The following is a 12043-nucleotide window of genomic DNA, read 5'->3' on the forward strand; positions in this document are numbered from 1 at the left end:
TCAGATTTTCCTCTTGTTGCCAATGATGTTTTTCAGCTCCATGGGGGTAAATCATATTGCCAGAAAAAAATCAGAGGCCCTGGAGACTGATCATCGAGATGAAGGCGCTTTAAATTTAACCAGATGTACTCTTCTCGGAATAAAGAACACGATTTCCCTTCATGGCAATTAAAAACTTGTCACTTAGTCTGTTTTTAAGAATGATGATTTTTAATTGTTATACAATAATATAAAGCGTGATCCAAGTCACTATTCAAATATCTATGTTCATAGCTTCTGAAATCATAATTAATGTATCCGACTCTCAATTTTTTTCGTCACTTAGTGCACTTTATTGATCGATCATCTCTCAATTACTTACAGTGTCGCACTTGCCTGTTGTCACTTTGTCACACTCGATCATTGCCAGTGATCTTTATTTGTAAACACTTCAAGATCATTTCATTTGGAGATCTCTATGCGCTGATGTCTATTCTTTTTAGGAGATCGCCTATCTTCCTATTTGTGTTCGAGTGATCTACAATTGCTCTTGATCTACTATTTAGCCACGCGACTGCTCAGATCTTGTTGTGATCTTCAAGCGATATGTCGATGTTGCTGATGGTTCCATCATTAATCTTTTAAAGTGCTTTGAATAGACGTTCAGGGTGAATAAAAATCTTTTTAACGCATGTTGGGCTTGAAATAGTTTGCAATGTATATTTATATCATTGTATTAAAACATTAAACATTAAACTTGTTTAAAATGTATGATACCTTTTGGACTGTTGCTAACAATATAATGGATAAAGTATATTAAAAATAATATTATGAATAATATTAAGAATATTACGAAATAATGTTAAGTGTTCAGATCATGTCAAGTATAATTAGTTAGATACAGTACCTAAATTTTCATATTTATGAAGTGATTTCTTCTTTAGTAACAGAATTAAATTAGACATGTTTTAAAAAATACTACAATCTCGTACGCCTTTGACAATTTGATCTAGAGTTAGAATAAATTTGTTGAGATTACACTACAGTTTTAACTTTTAAAATGTTTTTTTTTTTGGTTTTCACAATCCATGAGATATTTACAGCTTGTTCGGTAGTTCCAATCCCTTTGGAGCAGTCCAAATTTGGCGATTAACCCATTCGAGGCCCGCCGAAAGGGCAATTCTGACTAAGCAGCGAGTAAGCTTGCCATTTTTGCATTCGGTGGCATTTGCAATGGTCTCATAACCCAGGGCCAGACAATGAAACCCCTGTTCTCGGCCCTTCACCCCCTGGAATCTGCTGTCAATGTGCGTAACAATTAAATCGTGTGGCTTCCTCTTCTGTCTGCAGACAATTTGCAAATGATCGTTCGCCGTGGCTTCGGTGGCTTTACTTGGCCCACAGGATGCCAGTGCTCGATGGGATTGGATTGGATTGGATTGCGTGGCCCATGCACCTAACTTCATCACGATCCGCGACACGAAAATAGTTGCACTCCTCCCAAAGACGGCGGCGCTCGATGCGAAGGAGCCTCCTTTTCTTGGAGTGGGAAGCGTCACATCACGAAGTCGACGCCAACGCCACTGCAACCAGAAATGCACTTGAAAAAAATAAAGAACTTTAAAGAAACACCAAACGGAGGCTAAAGGGCTATGGAAAACACGATTTAATAGTTAAACTATTTGTAATGCCCTATATCTTAATTCGAAATATATCCTAAAATACTAAAAAATACAGTTAAAAAGAAAACAAAACAGGTGAACGAAATTTTAAGCATTTTAAAAATATTAGTTCATAAACCAAATTGTTGGGTTTTAAAAATATGAAGTAAAAACACAGCGATTATTTGTTTTAAAATAGATATAAACAGTTTTTAGGAAATTCATTATAATACCATGGAAACATCGCTTGTAAAATATTTTAAAAGATATATTAAAAAGGGTAGCTTTCAGCACTGTACAAAAAAAAGGTAAGAACAAAAAAAAAGGTCATAAATTGGTTTTAAGAGTTGTGGAACATGTGTTTACGAATTTTGATAATTGATTTGAGCTACAAAATGCATAATTTCCAATGTAATAATCTATTAAATTCAAATGGGTCCCCTAGATATCAAAAATTATTCAGATAGCGAAATATCACTTTAGTGCTAAAGGATCTAATTAATACTAGTTAATTTCACTTTTGCTCTCATAGAAAAAGTATAATTTTACAAATGAATCCTTTAGCCCATTTACTTTTATGTTTACTTTAATAGTTATATTTTATTCATCTGCTGCTTGGAGTATTTTAAATCTGCCAATATTAATAGTCCTAGAACAAAATAGTTTCGAGTGTAATAATAGCATCGAGCAATAGCAACTGGCAACTGGCAACAGCGACTCGACTCCCAACTGCCACCAGGTTGGCTGCGCCGGCGATTGCGAGTTCTGGTGCTTTGCATATTTAGCAAACACATTGCCGGTGCTCGTAGCGAAAACGGTTTCATTGTTGCCGCCAACGACATGAAAGCCTGCGCTCCTTTTGGTGGCCAACACTGGCCGAGCACTCCTACCAACTCAGGTCCGCCCGCAGCCACTCACACAGAGGCCGATAATAACAATCGACACAGAAGAACAGAAAGACCACGGAGCTGGGAAACTGGAGGAGTCGGAGGGAGGAGTGGAGGAGCTGGAGGAGCAGGGCCAGAAGAACCGGGGAGATCTGGGGACCCGAACGCTGGCCAGACCAACCGACAAGAAAATAAGTTGAATAAAATTATTGTGAACACGTCTCGTTGATTTATTGTGAAATCGCGCATGAGTAATGATCGCATATTTGGGTATGCTTGTTGTTTTATCCGAAGAGAAGGTCGCTCCGAACCTCTATCCCACTTTACTTGGCTCCCTCGTCGATTGGGCCACAGTATAATTTCTGCTGTCTGCCTTTTTTTGCCCCCTCGTTTGGGTTTTTTTTTGGCCTTTTTCCAGCCTGGTTATTGCTCATTTTCGTATCGATATACGTAAGCCGGTGATTCTGTTTACATTTTACCGGGCCTGTGCTCTCTATTGTTGCTCTAAATGGCATCGAATGAGTTGAACATTTTGGTGTGTTTTCTCGTTGTCGTTTGGGGACCTCCAAAAACAGTGCCACATTCGAAGCCGAAGCCATGGGATCTGGGATCTGGAATCGGAGCTGGAGCTGGAGCTGGAGTCTCGGTCGGGAAAACAATAAAACATGATGATGGGCAACTCGATGGTCGGAGGTTGCGGGGTTCCTTTCTGGTTATCTAATCGGCCTTTATAATTGGTGGGCAACCGGCAAGACCCACGGAGAGATTCAGCCCGATCATTGTGTAACAATTAAGGTAAGGAATCAACACTGATCAACAATCTCTGGCATGGGGAGATCGTAATTGTTCTTTGACTCTTCCCAACCTTTTGTTCTGCACTGATCTATGGTTTAATGCATTTCGGGGGTATTTTGAATGAGACAGAATATCGCTGGAATTAAGGCATGAAATCTAATTTGAAATCAAGATATTGTTTAGTAATTGCTGGAGTAATTAAAAAGTTTATGGGTTTATTGACCTGTAAATAGCAGTAAGAAAATATAATTATTCTTTTTTAATCGGTGCAACATCGGTCATTTTTTAAAAATTTTTATTGGCGATACGGATAGCCTCAGCTAATTTGGGTTTTTGCATGTGATAGGGCAACATTTAACCAACATGTGTGAATTTTTTCATCCAAAAATATTAAAAATTGAGTGAGATACAGGCAATCTCCGGCGACGCCTCGAAGAAAACACGTTTTGCGGTGTACACGATAACTGGTCACAGAATCATCTGATTTGAAAAAATTAAATTGCATTAGTTAAAGGACAAGATTCCTCAGGTAACGCTGTCGAGTTTTTATTTTTACGAGTTATTATTAAGTCATTTGAAAGTCAAAAACCCCGATTTTCGCCCAAAAAGTCGAGTTATTTGTTGCTCTAAAAAAATGCATTAAAAAAAAACTCGATCCGTTCGATAGATTTTGAAGGATCGTGTACACCGACTTTGAAATGGCCACTTTTCAGGAGAGCGTTTTAAAGTTTGGGACACCCAAAAATTCAATATAAAACGTGATTACTTACCTACGTTAGACTGCCCATAAGTTCGGAACTTTTACTCGGATCGATCTAAAATTTTAACACAATATTCTCGAAATAATGTCCATTCAGAAAAAAAATGTAAATACTATACCCCCCTTAAAGCAAATAAACCTTTATGTATATGCTTTGACTGACTCAATTCTAAAAATCCATAAAAATTACCTTTCATTTCAAATAATTTCCATTGCAATGGCTTTTCCTTTCTATTAATCGGATAATCTCTTTCAACCCACCTGAGTAAAGCAAATTGAAACTTGCTTTTAACTGAGAATTCTTCTTGACTTTCTCCCCATTTTTTACATATCAATATCCATTATCTATCACATGTTGGCCCAAACAATTTTTCTCGCCAGACTGCAGTTTGGAAGCCCCCGAAAATAAGTTAACCGAGGGAAGAAGAAGGCCAAGAGATGCAGACACAGACACAGAAAATGTATCTTACAGTACGCATGGGGCAGCTACGGACCAAAAATTGATGATCGCGTGCCAAATGTGCATGTTTATAAACATATTTCTTAGCCCCCAAACCCGCCCCCTCGCCAGACCCCCGAACCCAGTAACTTCGGCCGTTGGCTGTCCCATTTGGATGATCTTGCATTTGATCAGTCGCTTTGTTGATTGCTTGAAACTTGTGTCCATGCAATAAAACACTCAAAATGCCAACTTTATTTTGGGTCAAAGCCGGGCAAACACGCAACGTTGCCTGAGAGTTTCCGAGTTTCTGGGATGCGATAAACTTTTGCCTTGTTTCAGTACCGCCGTGTCCCCTTAAATAAAGTCCCCACTCTGCAGAGCATTAAAATTGTCTGCGGGCAGGCAAAAGATTGGTGAACGAATTTTGCGTGCGTTTGACCTTTTTCACAAAATGAAATATGAAATTCACACAAAACTAAAGAGCAAAGGGGAGACCGGTCGCGGCCGCAGAAACCTGTAGAAAATGGGTTATGGAATGATATATAAAAATTCCAAATTCCCAAACCGAACTGAACTGAGCCGATCCGAATCGACTACCAACTGTGCATTTGGCGGAACTTTGCGCCACATGCGTCGCATATCTTTGACACAATCCGTGGCGCCCACCCGTTGGGATTTCGAGGGCAACCTTTTCACTTCTTCCCCAGCCGATCTCGAATTAAATTAATTCATAATGAACAGAATTATTAGAGCCTAACCGCCGAAAGAGAAGGTCCAATTTACAATCGTACCGGCCTGCATCATTTATTGGAGCCCTGACAGTGATGGCAAAGACCTATTTAAAAAGCGGGGCAAGTCGATTAAAAATATTAAGATGAAAAGGATAATGAAAATATATTGTAAACTAAAAATTTACTTTACAAACATTTTTTTTATGTAACAGTTTGTGCTTAAATGCGACAATAGATATAATTCTATACAATTTGTTAAAACAGGTTATCTTAGAAGGCTACACAATATTTTATAAATAAATAGATCCTTAAAAATACCTATACAGTGATGAACGGGATTTAAATATTATATAATTAGCAAAAAAAAAGTACAGGAAAAAAAATATATTGAAAAATTATTTACAGGTAAAATTAATTTCGAAAACGAAATGTTTCATTTCAGATTAATTCGGTTAAAAAACAAGAGCCAGTCTTGAAAAGGGCCAATGTTGCATCACTGGACCCAAACAAAGCAAAAAGAACACTTTACAAGGGCGTTGTCAGGCAGTTAAGAAAAGAATCAGCATCAGAACCAGAGCCGAACTGGAACCCAGAGATCGGCGGGATTAATGGTTGCGCTGACAGAGAAAATCCTGCGGTTGTAATTTTTACGACCCTTCCTCTCTATTCGGGTTCTGGTTCTGGCCCTCCTCCTTCCCAAGCAATTAGAGTTCTGCGGCGAAGGTTGCCCTTACCAACTTGGGTGCTGATCGTAAAAGATCTTCCACGGAATTCGCCGTCGCTCCGCCCGCGGATCATTAGTTACCCAGGAATCCGGCGTGGGCTGTGAATCACAGGATCACCGTCGGGATCATGGGATTATTCCCTGGACTTTAACGCTGGCCCAATTACGTCGCCAGACAATGTGCAATGATATCTTCCACAGAAGTGATCTATGCAAAACAGACCCTTGGTCAGCGGTGGGTTAAAGTCAACAAACAGTTAAAGCAAGGTCGGCAAGGGTTAATCTCGGTACCTGCAGGGGTGTATAAAATCCCGAGACCAAGGTGATCAGTAGAGGATCGGTAGGGATATTGGATTGCTTTATGTGTGTCATAAAGGTACACACAACATATTTAGTGGGATGTTATGATCTGAAAATGGTAAATTATGAAACACACTGAGTGAAGGTTTTGCATAGGGTAAGGATAAGAAATTTAAGACCGTAAAGCTAATCCCGAAAAGAGCAAATGTTACCACTTGTATCTACTTTGTTTTGAGGATTATTTAAATGTTGTCCTAAACAAAAATAAAATTTCTAAGACCCTATCATAGATTTTGCTCTTTTATTATACCATATACGGATTGAGCCAAGAAAAGAACAAAATAAGTTAAATTAAAGTATACAATTAAATTCATAACACATTGTAGCACAAAATTAAAATTTCTTTGCTTCTTGGGATGTTGTCAATATAAACCTTAATAAATAGTTTGACATTTTAAATACGTAAAAACATTTATCTAAGCTATTTGGAATCAATGCTTTTTACTAAAAGTATGTATTTCTCGACAGTAATCCATATCAGTGAAGAGAAAAACCAAACTAAGAGGATCTTGCCCACTGTAATCTGTTTACTTTCCGTTAGCTTTGATTTCCTCAATATCAACAACAATTAAGCTGTGCCCAGTCAAATTGATCAAGACCTTTCCCTAGTTAAGAGTGACTAATTAATCAAGCGAAGATCCACTGATCTTTCAATATTCTTTCCCTAAGCTCCCCAGAGGTGTTCGAGAAACCCGAGTCTCCACTTCCTCCGGCTCACAGAACTCGCAGCTCCCCAAGAAGATTGCTCTAATGATCAGCTCACACAGACACATCTTTCCCGGAACAGCCCACAAGAATTCAGCCACATATTTCTGGCTCGGAATCAAATATGATTAATTTTTCCTTGAGGGCCTCTGACAGCCCAAATCTCTCTCGGACCGTCATGCCCATTGCAATTGGCCTGGAACACGTGTTTGTTTTTGGTCGGTGGCTCGGTTGCCACCATTTTCCGTACCGCTTTCCGTTTTCCCCCTCCGCAATAGAATCGCAGCTTTCACTCATGCGTGAAGGGTTCTGTTCTCCCGAGAGAAGGCCCCAGAGAATCGGAGAATCGAAGAACGGAGAACCAGAGAAGCAGAGAACCGAGTTGGGAAATGCGCATGCGCAAACGCAAATGTTGCATGGAAACCGACGAGAACAACTACATGACATAGTGCCTGTCGTCTCATTAGGATTAGACCCACGTTATTTAATTGCATGTTAGGGATTCCTGCCTTATAATGAGTTAGTTAAACACACACACGCACGATATCGCCGGTTGCGTTGAGGGAGCGACAGTAAGCAAATGATTAATGACCAGGGAACCTCCTCTGTTTATCTCACTCTTAGGCGGTTCCGTGGCCTAACCTCTGTTGGTTTTCCACATGAATTTATTTACAAATAAAATTATAGCCTCAAAGTCAAGGCAACGGCGACGGCAACAGCAACAGCAACATCAGCAGCAAAGGCAGCAACAAAAGCAACAGCAACATTGCTGTTGCAGGGCCATTTAAACACCCCATAAACAATTTGCCATAATTTTGTTGAACGACGACGAGGCTGGCGGACGGCAGTTGGCGCTCCCTCATTACAAAATGACGGCAAATTGCAATTTTCAGTGCCCGCATGCCGATCCGATCCGATCCGTCCAATTCGGTAGCCGGCAATTCAGCGATGCGACGATGCGACGATGACGACGGAACGATGTGACAATCAAGGCGACGTCCACGGCCTGATGTGATGCGATGCGATGTGATCTGATGTGATGAGTGCGTCTATCATATCGTCAACGTGCGTCGTCTGCGTTTCAGTCCCAGTCCCAGTCTCAGCCGCAGTCTCAGTGGAAGTCATCCTCCTCGTCGTCATCGTCATCGTCACTGTCAACCGACAACATCATCATGCTGCAGCAGCAACACCAACAATAGCAACTTCAACAGCAGCAACACATTGAAAAAATAGTTTATTTAGATTTATAAATTAATAAATAAACTGGAAAGTTCAAAGACAAAGCGTTTTGCTCATATTAAATGTAGTTTTTGGCTTGTAATACACCTACTGTAAGATTCAGGGTTCAAACAGGTTTCAATACATAGTTATGCAAGTAAAAACCATAAATATGGATAATCGTATTTTCTTCTTAAGACTGTTTATCTTATAAAACAGAGTATTGAGTAGAAAACACCACATTTACCAACAAGTCTTAAAATAATTATAATATTTTTTAAAACCAGTTAATTAATGTTTGCCCTTTTTTTTGGTAACTCTATTTGATAATTTAATAAATTCTTTGTAATTAAGTTGGGAATTTACTTGCAATTCAAATATTCGAACTTATTTTACTTTATTTTGTATGTTCTTAAGAAATAATAGCTCCTAAAATCAATAGTTTTATGATACATTTTGCTGATCTACCGGATAGAGATTTTTCTCAGTGCAATAAAGCCAACCCAAGGCTGGACGCCTGGCTATAGCCCCTTGATCTTGATCGGGCCAAGCTGGTGGCTGGGTTCAGCTCATCATCGTCGTCATCGAAATTGTCATGTCACGAAAGTTAGCTCCCAGCTGCTGCAGTGGCTACTGCGGTGGTTGCAGTAGTCCGCTGGCGGCTCAGCTTTATTGTGGTTCACATTTTTTGTTTTTAGTGTTATTCTGGCCCTTGCCCCACTGGGCACGGCCACTTTATAATTGGGTTTGGCTCGGGATAAGTTTCCCTCGCTCTTCAATTAGCATAAAGGAAAACTGGCAATATATTTTATTGGTTTATAATATGCCATAAATATTTTGGGCAATATTCTGATATCATTTGAAAGTCAAAGAAGAGTTTATATGGGGTGCACAAATGAATGCTTTGCTATTCATGTGGGTAGGAATATTTATAACCATCTGTGAGCATTTAAATTGATTTTAGGACGCTTATAAATTGAATGGAGGTACTCAAGCTTTTAATGTACCATAGGTTATCACTATGGTAAATTGATAAAAATTATTAAATATAACTCAGTAAGATAGAAAATTGATTTATCTTAACATTTTTATATTTAAATTTATTTAAATTTATATTTAAATTTAGTGTGATTGTATTTATATATTTTATATTAAAAATATTTATTTTTTCTTCTTTAGGTATACTAAGTATGTAACTTTTAAATTAAGTAGGGTATTTTCAGACTCCTCGTATTTATCTCAGGCCCAAATGATCTCCCCTACTTGCAGTAATTGTTGCTGGTGGAGCTGCTGCTACTGTTGTTGCTTGAGATTTTGTGGCTTAAATGCCTTTTAAATGCAGCTCCCCACGGGAATATGCCGTCGCCAGTCTGACTGTCTGCCTGTTGTTGTTGCAGCAGTTGCTAATGTTGCTGTTGCTGTTGTTGCTGCTGTTGTTGCTGTTGCAGTTGCTGCTGCTGTTGACATTGTGATCAACGATAGCGGCCTGACAACTGATGGCAATCACTTGTCGCGCTTCAGATCATCCGCCCGGCAGCAGCAGCAGCAACAACAGCAGAACCAGCAGCAACATCCAGCTGAATGTTGCATGTTGCCCCATGCCTTGACACAGATTTGTTGGCCAAAGTTGGCGACAACGTCGTCGCCTTTTTTGGCCCAGGCGTCTAAGCCGGGACTTGTAAAAGGATCCTCGGCTCCTGCGCCTTTGTTGGTTGGCCCTGGCCAATTGCCAATTGACAATTGACGCAAACATCAAAACTGTCTAATTAAAAACATTGCCACAGTGCGTAACAGAAATCAATGGGAACGAGTCGCGGCATGATGATGCCGACAAAAGCGTTTTGACTTTATGACATCTGAAGACGGCCGGAGTCGAAGAACTTGCTATTTATTTTGTAATTTTTCTTAAGAACATTTTTTTTTGTGTTCCGACGCTGATTCTTCTGGCTAAATTATGGACTCTCGTGGCGGACTATAAAACAACAATGATTCGGATAAATTGGAAACATTAAAAAAGCAATCAAAAATGTTCGGGCCAAGGCAACAGTTTTGCGGTCTCCCCGGGTCAGTTTAACCTGGCGTGTTAACCTGTTGCCTCTCCAAACAAAACCGAAAAAACAGAGGAAAAAAGAGAAAAAAGAGGAAAATAAAACTACAGCCGATGCAGCTTCACACGAAACGCGCAGAGAGATCGAGCTGATGATGATGACGGCGATCGAACGGCGATCGAGATATACGAGCGGGTCTCCGGGGCAACCTCACTCAACATTTCGGCCTTAACGCCTTGACTGACTGATAGGAGCAACAACAATACACGTCGATTGTTAATCAGTTAGATATAAAACAAAATAAGAAAAAGAATCTTCTCCTCTCCTACAACACCCAAAAAGAACAACGAAATCTCATCGCGTATCTACGACATGTTAATGATGTTTCCACTCCTCACAAAAAAGCAGAATAAAACGAAAATAAAAAAAAAGAAAAACGTTTGCTTTGTGGGCCCAGAGACTCGGGTTCCTAGAAGAAGTTCGTTGGAGTCGCCTGCGCTCTCGATTGATGTTATTTATGTGAAATGTCTGTGAAATTATTACCCTTTTCCCCATTCCAGCCCATGGGGGAATTTATTTTATTTCGTTTGAGTTTTACTCGCTTTTAATTAGCAACCCACCAGCGACAGCAACAGCAACAGCAACGCAACGGAGGAGAAACTTCAGATCTAGACGAACATGGTAATTTAATCTCTCGGATATCCAAGGCTGATCCCAATCTCGCCTCACTTTGACCACTCATCAAGTAGTCTTCGAGATCGACTTTAAAATGTGATTCCAGTTGATTGTCTCGGTCTTTTCGTGGCCCGGGATCCGTATCTCCCACAATAGATTTGACGCTCTTTTGTCTTTCTGGCCTTTTAATTGCATTTAGTTGCAAATAGATGACATATTAGTGAAGATATAGGGCTGCATCTGGAACGGGCATTAAAAAAACTGGACTCTGCCTTGTCTAATCGAAAGTAGGTGGGAGATAACCTGGTTTATTGGATTAGATAGAGCAGCCTGGAATTTAAATGGGTTTTCTTTTCGGGGGAGAAGGCTTTCAAATTGATAATGAAAAATCTCTGTTCGAATTTGTATTTAAATGTTGTTAGATTAGGCCTATTTATCTTGAACTTTTCGGTACTGCTGGCCATTGAAAACGATAAATTAAAAAATACTTTTGTATATCGCTTGAATATTTTAGTTAAAAGGGTTGAAGGGAATGTGATAATAGAAATTCCTAGGGGCTACATTTAAACATCTAAAGTTTTTGTTAAGATAATTATTAAGAAGAAATAAAAGTGGCCTGAATAACATTTAATTTTTATTTCATTGTTTTTAAAGGAAAGAATTTGACAAATTTTAAGAATTAAATTAAACTTGCATATTTTAATTTATGTACGTATCTTGTTAAATACGTTAAGAATATATATACAAAATATACATCAGATTTGTTATTTTCACTTTTACTAGTCTTAGCATCTAAAACTTTGAAGTTTTTTCATTGCATACTTGTGTTCTTTTCTTTTTTTGAAAGGAAATAAGTTCTACTGAATTCGTGTAACTATAAAATAAGATTTGTGGCCTGTTGTACGATTCCATTCCACCTAATTGAATAAAACGAGTTTATTTTTTTTATTTATAGCCACCCGAGACTAATTCCAGACCTTCGTCCAACAGAAGCCAAATGTTTGCCATTGTTCTCCCCGCCCTGCGATTCCACTTCCTTTTCTTTTCTTTTTGAAGCA

Source organism: Drosophila rhopaloa, unplaced genomic scaffold (assembly GCF_018152115.1).
Source record: "Drosophila rhopaloa isolate 14029-0021.01 unplaced genomic scaffold, ASM1815211v1 contig_47, whole genome shotgun sequence".
NCBI classification, from domain to species: Eukaryota; Metazoa; Arthropoda; class Insecta; order Diptera; family Drosophilidae; genus Drosophila; species Drosophila rhopaloa.